Here is a 14512-nt window from a genome sequence, read left to right as displayed (position 1 = left end):
TAGAGACAGTTTCAATATTTCACTTTTTAGGTGCTCCCATCTGCCTCTCTTAAAGCCATTCTTCCTAAGAGATGAATGGAGCAGGTTCCTGGAAAAAGGCAGTATAAAGGGAAGAGGAACACAACATACGAGATGTAGAAAAATGAAATAAATGTGATCACTGCATCAATCTAAAGGCATTTGTGCAAATTGCCTCATAAATATAAACAGTGTAGACTGCTGTGATAAGTAGAGACATTTTAAGGTTGAGATGTTTTGTATACAACTGATGCTAACTGTAAACTAAAAATATTATATTGATAAATGAATCTTGCTTTATTATTTTTTTCTCATAAAATAAACAAATCACATGAGTTAAATGTGCTTTACCTATAAACCATTACAACTAAAAGAGAATCGAGAAAATATCTGAACTTTGGGGGAAAACAGCACTGTAAAATGGATTTAGAAACCAGTCCTGACCTGCTAACAAATTGTGCTGAAACAGCTTAACACAGAAGCCCTAATCAGAATATCCCACATTTGGAAATGGGAATTTTATGCCTGGAAAGGAAAAGAGACCCATACAAATTACAAGTTTAGGTTATACAGAAAGAGGAGGCCTGGCTTTCTGCAGAGCTTATGCCTGCCTGGGATAACCCACTGTTGTCCGACACAGCTAGGAGAACTAGACAAGTTTTTATTTTTGCTGGCTCCCCTAATGTATGTGTTCCCTAGAGTGCACCCTATGGACAGAGTAGAAGCCAGATGCTTACAAATACAACAGAAAGGAAGTACAGAATTAGATTCCTTTGCAGCCTCTTAAAACGTTATGAAACTTGAGAGATTTGCTTAGAAAAGCACCAATGCTTTCTAGCTTAATGAATTGGCCAAATCTGTTTTCTAATGCCCTTTGGACCTAATCCATAGTTCAAACCCCTGCAGAAATAAAAATAATAATTAAAAAAAATGCAGCCCAGTCTATGAAGGGGTAGGCCAAGCTTTTAGAATACTTGAGCATCTAAATATAAAAGTCAGATTTTTAGAGGCTATGCTCATTTAACCATAGACATGGGAAGTACTTTTAGAAGCAATGGTGAGGTAGGTTGGAGCACTAGGAGGAAGCCTGGGAGACCTGATGCCTGACATCCTGCTCTCAGTAGATATCTTGCAGGATTTGGGGCAGATCACTTTGCCTCTCTGCATCACAGTTACGCAGCTGTGAAATGGGGACAGCTGTCCTCCTCTATTTCTCAGAGGACTTGTGAAAATAAAGGCATTAAAGATTGTGAAGCCATTTGTTGCTATGGTGATGAGGCTCATTTAGGTGCTGAAGAACCAAGATTAGAAACTAATATGTTTCCTTGTACAACTTATTTAGAATATGGATGGGTGGTGCTGACGTAAAGGGTCTGGTTCTGCCTCCAGTAACAGGGTTATTGATATTCACTGGGGACAGGATCAGTCCTCTGTAGATTATAACAGACGTGCTTTGTAAAACTCTGTTATGTTAAATGCCTCAAATTGGGTCAGTTGCGTAATGCCTTATGGTTTCTTGTTACACCAGATAAAAATGATGTGCAGGGTTTTAACACCTGTCAAGATTGCTAAATGCTTCTACACTTCTTGTTAGGTGTTTGGAGCCAAGGTAAATGCAGTGGAAATGTGGAAACTTAGCAGTGGAGAAGGTTTGTAAAATTCCTGGAGGTACTGGAAAGAGTGGGGAAAGAGTGGGGAAAGCATAAAGGGGAAGGGATTTCCTTGTTTCAGACCTGTGGGAGTACTGTCATAGCATGCTACGGGTGAGTTGGAGGATATGGAGAGACATGCTTGGTGCGATACCTGTCATTCTGCTGGTGGTAGGGAAGGCTGATAAAACTTGTTTCTGTGCATTGGTCTGGCCTGGTTTGGTGTAGGTTTGATATCCACAGATTGACAGATTTTGCAAATCTTACCTGCCTGTCTTTTCACAGTGCTCTGCATCAGTACATCTAGTGCCATTTAGCATTCCTGAATAATTTAGGTTGGAAGGGACCTCTAGACCCTCTCGTCCAACCTCCTGCTCAGAAGAGGGCGAAGTTCAAAGCTAAACAAGGTTACTGGAATTCTTGTCTAATTGAGTTTTAAAAACCTCCAAGGACAGATATTGCACAACCTTTCTGGGCTCTGGTTTCAGCAATGGTCCACAGTGAAGAGTTTTTTTCCTTATATCTAACCAAAATTTTCGTTGATGCAACTTGTATCCATTGGGTTTGTGTCGGACTTTGAGGAAGAACTGCCAAACAAGTGCAGTGTCTTGAAGCCACATGAGTGTGTCAACAGGGTAGTGGGCTTATTAGCAAAGGCAGTGCTGCTTGGAGACACAAGTCTTACAGCCTACAGGACCTGAGCTGTACCTCTGCGTGGGACAGCCCTGTGCCATGCTGCTCATTCTCAGTTTGCTTGAGTATCTCTTGTGCTATGCTGCTCTGCACCATGTGTGTTTGCTCTTGGAAATAAAAAGATAGAAAAACAAAAATCTATTTAGGATGGGGAGCTTTAATAAGCATTTGATACAAAAAGATAAAGCGTCTGGGGTCAGCTGTAAGATGTTTGCTTTTAAATGGCCTATCAAAATATGAAATTCTTTCTATAAATCTGATCTTGAGAGAAATCCCAGAGTTTTATATCCTATTTCCAGATGGCATAACTTAATATTGTGGTGAATTATTTGGCATACTTTAAATTAATTCTTCTCCCTGCACCTGAGACAAAAGTATCACAATATTCTGTCAGGTTAGTTTGGTGAATTGTTGCTTCTCATGCTAAGGAATATTGTATTCCTTTCCAGACTTTTTTGGGGGGGGTCTGGTTAATATTCTCTCTGTTTTAAAACCTGGTAAGACTTTTTCCCTGAGTGTTTGTGTCTCTGGGTTATTCTAGCATCCAGTTCTCAGCCAGTTGTTTTTGTTCACTGTCTTGTTTCTTTTTCCAGCTGCTCTGCAACTCTGATGCAGGGGAAGCATAGGAGCTGGTAAAACACTAGAGCAGCTAATGTGCTTTATATGTTCCTGCGTGACCAATGTGAGTTTTTCTTGGTCTTCAGCCAAAGTGCTTATGACTACTAAATGCAAAATGCTCTAAAAGAGGAAGAAGGGGTAAGTTCCTTATTTTCTGTATTTTTCCAAGACATTTCAGTCAGAAACAATAGGAAAATAAATTATTTTCTCACATCCAGGTGATGGCGCACATTGATTCTAATAGTTGACAACAAATTTTGGTGGTAGTTATCTATGCCTCACAGCTGCCTTTGTCAGTAATTTTCTGTTAAAATAATAAATAAAATTAAATGTGTAGAACACCAACATAAATACTCTTCTTTATCACTGTCTACTATTCAGAAAATGATTTTGGGAGGAAGGATTCATGTTTCCTAGAGTTTATGATATTACTTTTTTCAGTCATTCATGGCTCTTTCAGGTGATTAAGCTAAGGCTCAAGTTTTGCTTTCGTGTACCTCTAAGTCATTGCAATGACATCCAGTTTTAATTTTCTTCTCTTGCCTGAAGTACAAGCCAGCAATCACAAGTAAATGCACTTCAGAAATTTCACAGGTGCTACACAAAAACTGGCTTATAAATTGAATTGAGGCAGAATTGGATGCAACTGAAACATAAAAGTAAAGGCTGCATAACTGGAAGCCAGTCAGAGCATCAGGAAACCAGCACAACCAAGCAAAACGCAGTCAGAAACATGGAGAGGGCAGGAATGAGCAGCACTGGCCATTGGAGCAAGCTTGGGACAAACCGTGCAAGCACGGCATGGCACAGATGCTGGCTGTTCACCTGTCCTCTGTACCCGTTCCAGCCTGGGAACCATGCACACTCTCCAGCACACCTTCAAGCTGTGCTGCCTGGTTGCACTTGCTGCTAATGGCTGGGCTACACATTTCTTAACCCCCTTCTCCTTGGAAGTGCCTCTACAAGGAAAGGAGCAGAGTGGCTGCCTCTTTCCTTTCAGTCTCTTGGCCTGATTCTTTGGCTCGCCAGGTACATTTGCACTAAGGGGTTACAAAGCTCTCTTCAGCCTGTTTGCAATTAGCAGATTGCAGCCCAGGGTTTATGAGACATAAGATGTAGCCTTGCAAAAGCAGTTACAGCTTAGAGTGGTGTCTTTGCCACACTCTCTCAACAGATGATTTATTGCTCTATTATCCTCCAGGGCAGGGAGAGGATGAGCAGCCAGAGTTATCAGGGAAGGAGAAAAGTGCATCATTTTGTTTTTCTTGTTCTGATCCAGTCACTTGGGTGAATCCACAGTGAGCAAAGCATGCGTGTGAATGGCACAGACTTTTTCATGGCCCAGTTGCAGTATTCTCCAAACAGCATGCAGCTTTCCAAAGATTTGGTGGTGTGTCTGTGGGGAGGGTTTCCACTTGCTGTACCTAAAAATGATTAAAAAGCTTTCAGTGCCAAAAGCCTTTCGACCTTCACTGTGTTTCCATAACTGGAACCCCAAGTTAAGCACTGCATGTCTGCTGCAGACTTGGGCTCTGCTTTAGAAACTGGACTGGCATTTTGTGGACTAGACCATGTGGCTATGAAAGCAGACTTGCACCATGGTTCAAGCAAAAAGCTTGATACAAGCAAAAACTTAGCTGATCTGGAAGAAATGAGCCTTTGTTGCCATCTCTTCCATTGTCTGGAGAGAGAATACTTTATGTAAAATGGCCACATCAAAGTTAACGTTGCAGCTGATAGCTGTACCACCTGTAGCAATATCATCTCATTTCAACACTCAGTGTCTGCAGTAAAAGATTCAATGGGTTTGATTCTGGTCTTACTCAGATGCGTTTATGCCAGCAGGCTTCTGTGGTGGTGTTATTGTTTGTTTATAACTATCAGAACAAGAACAGAGCTTCCGGGGACAAATCTCGATAACCGGAATATTTCTGTGGAACTCAACTGGGTTCCTGGCTCTCCCTCATCCTGTCTCAAAAGCAAGGGACTGAAACAACTTCCCAGGTTAGTGCTGTTCCAAGAAGGTCATTGTGAAAGTTGTACAGCTTGGCAATGTTTTAAAAACAAATAATAAAACCTGCTCGTCTCATTTCTTCAGAGGAGAGAATGGGTACTGATCTTGAAGAGAAGGTTTTGAGCTGTAAATTCCAAGCAGACAGAGGCATCTATTGCAGCTGTGAAGAAGTTGTTGGAGGGGAGTGCAGACTTAAGAAACACCCTATCCTTGCTGTGTGTTCGTTAGCTAAGGGTGGAGGAGTGCAGATTTGGTTTTCAAGGTTGGTGTGCATTAGACCCTGCTATCATGCATCAGATGCAGCATGTACTAGGCAAGACCTGCCAGTATCGGTGAGGTCTCCACAAGTGAGATATGATAGTGGCTGTCTTCAGTTCTCTCTTTAGTGTGAACTTCTTTTCCGAAGAAGGGAACTTGTTTTCATTGACTTTACATTTTCTCTAACAGCTCAACTGAGATTTCCTTACTGTCTGAATCGAGAAGAACGTTTTGCTTTGGTAAAACAGAAAAAAAAGTTATATTATTTAACAGGAGAAGGGAAAGAGAGGGAGACGTTTTGTCCTTCAATGTGTTCTTAAGAACATCTCAGAGATGTGGTGTTTAGAAATTGGTGAAAACTAGATGGGATTTAAATATTAAGAGGCAGGAATTTGCCTTCAGGTAAAGGATGACATTTGCATGGTAACTCACATGTTGTTAGGTGAATGTCTAACTAGAGTCTAAAATTCCTGTGCATTAGTGACCTTTACCTTGGATGGCAATGGGAAATATGCTAAGCAAGGGGCCCAGCTCTCCATTGTGTTTCACCATAGGAACTGATTGGAGGGAAATCATAAATAGGGTGTAGTGTAACAAGATACTGAGCTAAATTTTATCACTGCTCAACTAAAACTCCCATTACTCTTAATAGAATACTGGACTACTTTCTTTTCTTTCTTTTTCTTTTTACCATGAGCACAATGCAAGAAGAGGGAATCTCTTCTTCTAGCAGCTACTTTAGAAGCCATGAACTTCACTGCGATTTCATTTCTGTAGTTTAAATTATATGAAAGAGTGTGCTGATTTCTTTGCTTAACCATATCTCTCCTCTGCCTGGAATTACAATTTTCAAAACAGAGTATCCAAAGGTAGACAGGCAGTGAGACACCTCTGTTAAGTTGTGCTGATTTATGTTACCAAAACGGAGGTGATTGGTTCAAATATAATGTTCCTTACTGTAACACTTTGAAACAGCTTTCCTGCAGAGAATCTGTTTCAAAAGCAGTTCATCATCTTAATTTTTAATAGAATCACAGAATGGGTTGGGTTGGAAGGTACCTTAGAGACCATCTAGTTCCAACCCCCCTTCCATGGGCAGGGACACCTCCCACTAGACCAGGTTGCCCAAAGCCCCATCCAGCCTGGCCTTGAACACATTCAGGAATGGGGCATCCACAGCTTCTCTCTCTCTCTTTTTTTTTTTTTTTTTTGGGGGGGGTGTGGGGGTTGGGATGGTTTAACAGTTCAGGCAAGTTAACAACTTATTTTACTGAAGTTTCCCATTAGGGAAGTAACTCGGCAAGAACAGGAACATGACCCCTAATTTAATTTTTAATTTTATTTTCTGTTTTTTCTTCCATGTCTGTAAACAAACCTGCTTATTGGACCCTGAAAATATTCCATACATCTACTGAATATAGCCTGAAAATAAAAGTGTTACTTTCATTAGGAATGCAAGGTGAAGTAGATGACAACTTTTAATTGCTTCTCCATGCAAAGCATCTAAGTGACTGTAGGCCTTAAAATGCAGAGAAATGGAGTTACGGTGTCTGCTGGAGATTCACAGAGTGAAAATACGTGAGACAGAAACTTCCCCAGCTACAGTGCCAGAGCCTAGCATTACTTGTCTGCAGCAATTCTCATTACTTCCGGATGAGCTAAAATGGCTGTTTGTATGAGTCCACAAGACACATCTTTAGTTGAGATTTAAATACACAATCCGATAATGAGCTGGTGTAAATCAGTTGACTTTTGGAAACATATGTAGCTGCAGAATTAGCTCCTGGTAAGCAGCGTCAATAAATGTCTAGTGGTGCCCTGGAAGGCATCACTGTGCGGTTTCCACTGTGGCTGGGGATCCCACATTTTGTATGTTTTATTAAAGAACAAAACAAACAAACAAACAAAAAAAAATATATATATAGGGTGGACAGAGGGGTTCCTCATTTCCATTAGAATGAATAAGGAATTGCTTCACTTCTTGGAAAACAACGGAAGGGAAGTGGTGTCTTAAGAAGTTTCCACATGCAAATCTATAAGACCCTGTTTGTTGTTGGACAGACACAATAGTTTTCAAAATGACTTTTCATGTGCCATGTGATTATTTCTGTGTGAGGAGACCTTGTGTGTTGTAAGTGTAGCTGTTGCCTGAAATCAAGTTGGCCTGGATATTTAAGTATTTTTCTGGGAAGCTTTCTGACTTGTATGTATTTTTGCAAGTTTTATGTCTGCATGGAGCGTTGCAAATCTTCTGCTTCTTTCCAAAAGCTTTTAAATAGGATGAAGCAAACTTATCTTGTCTCTCAGTCTCACAAAGGCATATGACTGTCTGTGGATGTTTTAAATCGTGTTTTCAGAAGTTGTAGAACAAATGAATCCTGACCGACTTTTCAGTATTTCTTTGGTGGTTTCTCATGGTATTCAGGGAAGATTCCTGCCTGCATTATTTAAGCCAAATTCAGCATGATCTTAATTCACTGCTGAAAATAGGGTTTGAAGATATCCGTGTTTACTCCCCACCCCACCCCTCCCCAGAAAACTTCCCCATGGAACTTGAGCTCCCATAAAAAGAAGCTCTTCCAACACATCTGTTGGTATCCTTTAATCTTTTAAAAACCAGCATTTAATTTTGTTTTAGCCTGGACTCTTTTACTTCCTCTGCTATCATATCATAGGCAAGGTTCTTAACCTCAGTCTGCCTTGGGTTATCCACTTAAAAATGGTAATCTAAATAGCAACCTACTTATGTTGTTAAGGATCAATTCATTTATTAATTAACTGAAAGCTCCCAGAAAATATAAAATGCCATAAATGTAATTTTTATCATTAACAGTACATGAAAACTGAGAATGCTAAAACATTCATTAGCAAAATCTCGTTGGTACTGAAAGAATATTGCATTAGCTCAAAACGGAAAGGTGCATTATCTGGATGTGCGTGAAGATGTATGCCCTGTTATGGCCCCTAGGAGTGGAAAAATTCTGATTCTGAGCATCCCTCATGCCAGCTGGAGTCAGGAAAAGCACTGTCAGTAGTGATGGGCTCTACTGCAAGACTGATGAAAAATATATCAACGGTTGGGACTGGTTTGGAGAAGGTGTAGATCTATGTTATGTAAAAAAATTTAACGTTGCTCTTGCTTTTTGGCCTGTTTGTAATCATTCCCTGAGACCTTTCACAGTGTTTTTGACTTGTCCTCTGTGGGCTGCCTGTTTGATGGCATGAAAGGATGAGCAGGGTATAAAATTTGTTTCTCAATATTAATTGCTCCAATATGTGGTGCTTTTCTGCGTGTCTGTCTTCTTCGAAGTTTGCTCCTGCTCAAAGTGTGTGCTTTCTGTTGTCTTGTGTTGTGGTAAAGGGCTTTTAGCAAGGGAAGGCTGCTGTTCACTGGTGGGGAGGACATTGCGCTTTGATCAGCAGCTTTTGTCCCTGCTGAACACCCATGCCCTGATCTGAATGCTGCGTGTGCGCCTCTGGATGCTTGATCTGTGTATTTTGTTTGCTGTAGTTCTTGTTACAGTATTATGCAAAGCTTGTTAAAATGCTGAAGCTCTCCCCACCCTCAGATTATTTTTCCTGTGCTGTTATGACCTCTGGCTGAGGCATAGCTTCTGTACACTGCATATACTAATTTGCTGCTGTTTATATCAGAAATATGATACTCTAACTTACAACATAACCTACAACTATCTAAGTTATGAAAATATGTATTCAGTGAATATGCTCTCTGTTTTGTTACTTCATTTTATTCATGTTATTCATTTCAGTATAGCTCAAACCGACCCAAACTAGTAACAGCTGCTTTCTCCTGGCAAGTTCGAATGCCCACGCATCAAAGCACCGAAATTCCTAATCCTGGTATCTGTGTAGACTGTACAGATGCCCACAGGGCCATTCTTGATACAAAACGCCACTTCTTTGCTTTCTTTTAAAAGCTGGTGATGCTAGCGGAGGTAGCCAGGGTGTGTCACCTGGCAAGTGTGTTTGTTCGTACCCAGCTAGAGGGGATTCAAATCCCACTTCTACGGGACAGAAGTGATTATCACATGAATCATTGCATGCTATTTGAGGCCAAGTTGCAGATATATTTTTCAAGCTGCTAAATATTGCTTTCATTAATAAACTTCTTTTTTTAAAACCCCGCAGAATCTATCACACTTTGATAATACTGAAGTAGGCATATGACACCTTAGTTTTACCAAGATAAATTTAATGAGATAAGGGACAGTGTGGACCTCATCTAATTCATCTGCAATAAAACATAAGTGGCAACCACCTTTAGATCTAGGTAGCATGAAAGCATAAATAACAAAATTCTGACATATACTTGCAACAGAAGATGCATTTACATGTAAAATGTATTGCCAGGATTGGTCAAAAACAGTACTTGCACCAGTGATAAGGCACTTTCTGGTCAGTTGTGTGTCATGGCTTGTCAAAGTGTAATTGCTGCTGCGTTCCCCTACAGCTTTCACAGCCACAAGGTCAGGGGAGTGGGAGCACTCAGCAGTAGCCAGCTCCTTTGCAGCATCAAAACCTTTATTCATACTTATCAGCTAAATGTACAAGAAGAAACATTTCTAATTTTCTGTGAATCTTAGTCCAAGTATAAAAGCTTGACTGTTCTCTACTCTTTATACGTCATGGACTGCATTTGCTTTCTTTTGCTGCAGCTGAGATGCTGTGTGCTGCAAACAATAGGTGCTCTGCCTTCGCTGTCAATCTTGCTGGTAGGAGCAGTGACTGGCCCTGGCTCTGCTCTCATTCTGAGCCAAGGGCATGGGGGAAATGTTCTTTCTTTAAAAAGTGCCATCCACTTCTTTAATCTTGTTCTTAGTTTTATGTATTAGATCATTTAAAAATCCCTCTCTTTTTATGGGTTAAAATAAGCCCTAACAGTCTACAACCATAAAAAACCAGCATATACTTGGAAGTTCATACCTTTGCAGTATGAAATCTTCGGTCACATCTTTAACTTATGCAAAGAACTTGGGGTGCAAATAACATGGCCTAAAGTAATTTGAGCAAGCAAAATTCATTGTGCATAGCGAAGGTTGGTCCAATCACTTCATCCTTACATATAAAGATAGGGCTCGGCTGTGGAAACACTGTAAAGTGTTCAGTCCTGTGGCAGTCTAAATTAGACTGCTCTGGGAAGGCAACTGAAGAGTCACACCTTTGCTTTTCCAGTGCTGTAACTACAGAGAAAGGGGCTCTGTAAAAACACATCCCATGTGGCAAACAAAATAAAAAATCCCACAAGGTTAAGTGACAGGTTTGTGAAAGGAGAGAAAGAGAACATAGCTAACCCTCTTCCCTCTGCTCCTGTCATTGCAGTAGGACTCTGGCATTAGTTTTTTAATGCTTTTCAGACATATAAGCACCCTTTCCTTACAACCTCTCAAATTATTGCACAGTTCCATGGGAAGAGATTTCGTGTGCAAAGAGATATTCACAAATCCCCTAGCTAAGGAGTCAGGTGGATTAAAAAACTGAACAAAGATAACCGTTCTGCCTTAAGGCAGCAGGATATTTAGTCTATTACTACTTTTTTTTTTCTTTCTTTACCAGCCTTATCTTCCCAAAGCTCTCCTTTCCCCCGCCCCTTTCCCTTCTTCGGCGTATGAAAAGCTCAGTGTGACGTGGGTGCTCACAACCTCCAGGTTGCCTGGACGCTCTTGCTGCCCAAGCCTCTGAGCCTTAAAATTATTCTCCTGGCATGTGTGTGATTTTTTTTCCCCCCTCAGAGAGGAATCTGGCCCTTTTCAATCTCATCTGTTAATGATCACTGGTCCTTCTATCTTAGCATCTGTAAAAACATTAATTGGGCAGACCACATACAGCTAGGTAGGGAACAGCATAGGTGTCCTGCTGCGGGTACAGAGAGACATGGAAGGCCAGTGGAGATGTAACGTGCTCGTTATTTAAGGCTCACTAATAATCGCAGGAGTTCTGTCTTGGTTGCCAGTTTTTAGATTTGTGTGTTGAAACATCTCGAACAAAATGTTAGTGAGAGCATTTCTGCAGCGTCCTGCTGACTGAATTGCTGCTGTGTTTGCCATCTGCCTGCAAGCTCACAGTGGTAATTATAGTGAGTCTCGCAAGTGCTGGAACAAGAGGTATGTCAAATGCATTTTCCTTCTTTTTGAAGGTAATTTTCATTTTCTCAACTCATTTGAAACAGCATATGATTATCTGCTGCAGGTGTGAGAGCCACACAGAAGAAGACAGACGTGTACACACCCACAGAGCAAGATACCAACTCCCAGAGTGTCCAGAAGAGCTTACATACTAATCTTGGCACTTCTAAATTAAATGTAATGCCAGAGAAAATTCCCTCGTTATTACTGCGCTCCTGTCCTTGTGGGTAGAATCTTAATGTCTCTCTCTCTTTTTTTTTTTTTTTTTGTAATTGTATGAAAAGCATTTGATTTGGGTGACATTCACTGGAATAACATGCAGTGGAATAGTAACACATATATTATAAAAGCTACTGAAAGTGGAAGTCACATCCCGTTTGCTAAAACTTCCAGGGGGTTGAGTTTTAGCTGGGTTGCTGCCGTTATATATGTCAGTTGTTTCAAAACCTTGCAGGGTTAAAAAGGGTTAAAAACTGTGAGTAGCAGGGAGAGGGAACTGAAGTAGGTGGTATTAACAGCCTTCCTCTGGTTGCTGCAGGCATTTCATTTAGTTGCCATTCAGAGCACCTGATTGTATTCTGCATGGTCGGTGGAGAAAAGAGGTGAGTCCGGAGGCTGATCCAGAAGACTTAAGTTAGGTACATGTATTCCCAGCACGGTTGCTGTGGCCTGTGATGTGCAGCACAGCCTGTAGGTCTTTGATCTCTTAGCCTGGTGCTAACGATGCATCCTTCAGGGGTCAGACAGGACAGTGGTGGCTTATGGACACATCCACGGTCAGGATAAGCAGGATGAAAGGTAAAATCGGCCCTATGCGATGAATGGTTTCATCTGGTGTGTGAATGCCACCAAGGAACTGGGTTCCTGGAGCTGACCATTTTTTTTTATTTTTATTTTTTTCCATTTGAATATTGGTCACCTTGCAGGAGGAGATTTGGATCTGGCATTGGACATGAGAGCTGGTTCTAAGGGGCTGCTCCGGACCTTCAGGAGTCTGCCTGTCCTTGTGGGGAAGTCACTTCTCAGGTCTGTGGCTGGGATTCACCTTGCAGCTGTAGAAGAGCAAGTGGGCAGAAGGAACACTCACTTATCACCATGTATCTTCTTTCACGATCTGCTGGGAAAACTGATGAGAGAGAGGCATGAGTAGAACCTTGCTCTACGTGGATTGTGTGGTGGGACTTGCTTGGAGTGACCCACTGGAGGGGACAGCATTCATCAGAAAAATTAGTTGTTTTGTTTGACATTTTTCTGGTTCTGTCAGGCCAGGAGGTGGGAAGTAAGCATGGAGGCGCTTCCTTTGGCCACTTCTGTCCCTTTTTTCCCTTGAAAGAAGAAGAGGGAAACTTTGTCCAGGCTGCACATTCTCTGAAGTGTGACTGAACATGACTGAATTGCTTTCCAGGCTCTTTTACCCTCGTGAGACTGGAAAGGTCGGGGCTCTGAAGGGAAAGAGCTACTGAAGTTGATGGGCTCAGTGAGGGCAACTTACAGACCATCCAGGCCGTGGACAGAATTTAAAGGATATAGAGAAGGGTCCTTGAGGAGTTGTAAGCACCAGGCCTGTCACAACCTGTTTAAACAGGACATTGCAGTGGTATGTTTTAAAGTTAAATCTCTGCATTTGCACTTGCAGTATCAAGAATCAGGCATGCTCAGCAGTTTAATATGTTAAAGGCAACAACAGGCTTGAGTTTTCTGATTTTATGTCTGAAATAAAAGCACGGTGTTAAGGTCAACTTCCCTTTTCAAGAAGTAAGCTAATTCTGGGAGAGCGGAATATTGTGTACTTTTCAAACTAGAACCTCTGTAAGCACCTGGGCCAACGAAGTCTAGTTTCCAGTAGATTTGTATTTCATGGCAGCCTATTAGCTCCAAAGGACATCTTTTCTACGACTGGAATACATGCCATCTTCTTTCATCACCTTTTTCCATGCCTCAGCCAGTAGATGCTCTGCTCACCAACAGAGGCTGAGCTCATCCATCAGCTGCTCTCTAGTGTGGGCAATCGCTCAGATACCCTACTGCTCTGCACAAACTAGAGGACTTTACCTATCGTGAGCACTCCACCATTCTGTCGGAGGTAGTTGAAATTAGCCAGTAGGTTCAAAAGTTATTTAGAAACACATATATAGTGTGATCACAGAAGTCATGTTTCCATAGGAACCAGCTAAAAATAATCTGTATTAATGCTCAGCTTCTATCATGATGAACTATTATATAATTCTTTTTTTTTTTCTTCCCCTCATCATTGCAGCTGCTTGTTAATAGTTTGTGGTAGAGTTTACAGATGAGTATACAAGTCATCATATGTGCAATTGACTGTGTGTTTATTATATCGTCTGCCTTCTCTCCTGCTGACTAAAATGGGAAATTAACAGAGCATCCTTTCTTATGACTTAAAAACATCCAGAAGATTAAAAATAGCTTAAGGCTTAAAAACCTCTTCACCTGGTAAGACAGAGTTCTGTACTAACAGTTGTATAAATGTGAATGTTGTAGCTACATAAGTCTGCAGTGCTGTTTGTGGGATCTGAAGGCTTAGATGCCCGTGCATCACAGAAAGCGTGCCATATTGCTGCGTGGCAACTTGTGAATATTTGCAATTTGCAAGTAATGAGTCACTGCATGCCAGGAAATTGTCACCAAATAAATTATTAAAATTTTGAACCCATTCTTACCTCAGGAGAAACGTTCTTCGGATAGCAGGGTTGGTTTTTTTTTGGTGGCATGGTGCTTTAAGTTGTATATGATGAGACAAAAAAGGCAGCTTAGAATGAGGTGATGGATATTATAGTACCATACATCTTCCATGACTAAGATGAATTTCTGTGCTTGCAATTGCTTTTGTCTGTGTTTCCAGAAACAGGTTAGGAATTGTCTGTTGTTTCAGCTAAAGGATGGTAACAGGATGATGCATTCCTAGGGAAACAAATCACTGCAGACATCTGGTTTGAGAAGTTGTATAAAAGTATCCAGCACTGAACTTATCCAAATCATTCTCTAGCCCATTATAACACTTTGTCTCAACAGAATTATATTCTAAATTTCTGCAGGAATTTTTTCCTGTCCTGGTTTTTGATTTTAAGTTTCTTTTAAACTCATTTTAGGGTTCAAAT

At 41.0% G+C, this 14512-nt stretch overlaps 1 long non-coding RNA gene across 1 annotated transcript in view; it reads left to right on the top strand.

The window, feature by feature from the left end:
• LOC121065477 overlaps positions 1-13122 on the top strand; it is a 68029-nt gene extending 54907 nt beyond the window's left edge. The window contains exons 2-3 of the long non-coding RNA XR_005817092.1: positions 11458-11570; positions 12320-13122. This is a non-coding gene — a long non-coding RNA (uncharacterized LOC121065477). The remainder of the gene's footprint in view (positions 1-11457; positions 11571-12319) is intronic.
• The last annotated feature ends 1390 nt before the right edge of the window (positions 13123-14512 follow it).

Source organism: Cygnus olor, chromosome 2 (genome assembly GCF_009769625.2).
Source record: "Cygnus olor isolate bCygOlo1 chromosome 2, bCygOlo1.pri.v2, whole genome shotgun sequence".
In the NCBI taxonomy this organism is placed as follows: domain Eukaryota; kingdom Metazoa; phylum Chordata; class Aves; order Anseriformes; family Anatidae; genus Cygnus; species Cygnus olor.
The sequence above is the reverse complement of the archived record's forward strand: the minus strand, read 5'-3'. Positions and strand labels throughout refer to the sequence as shown.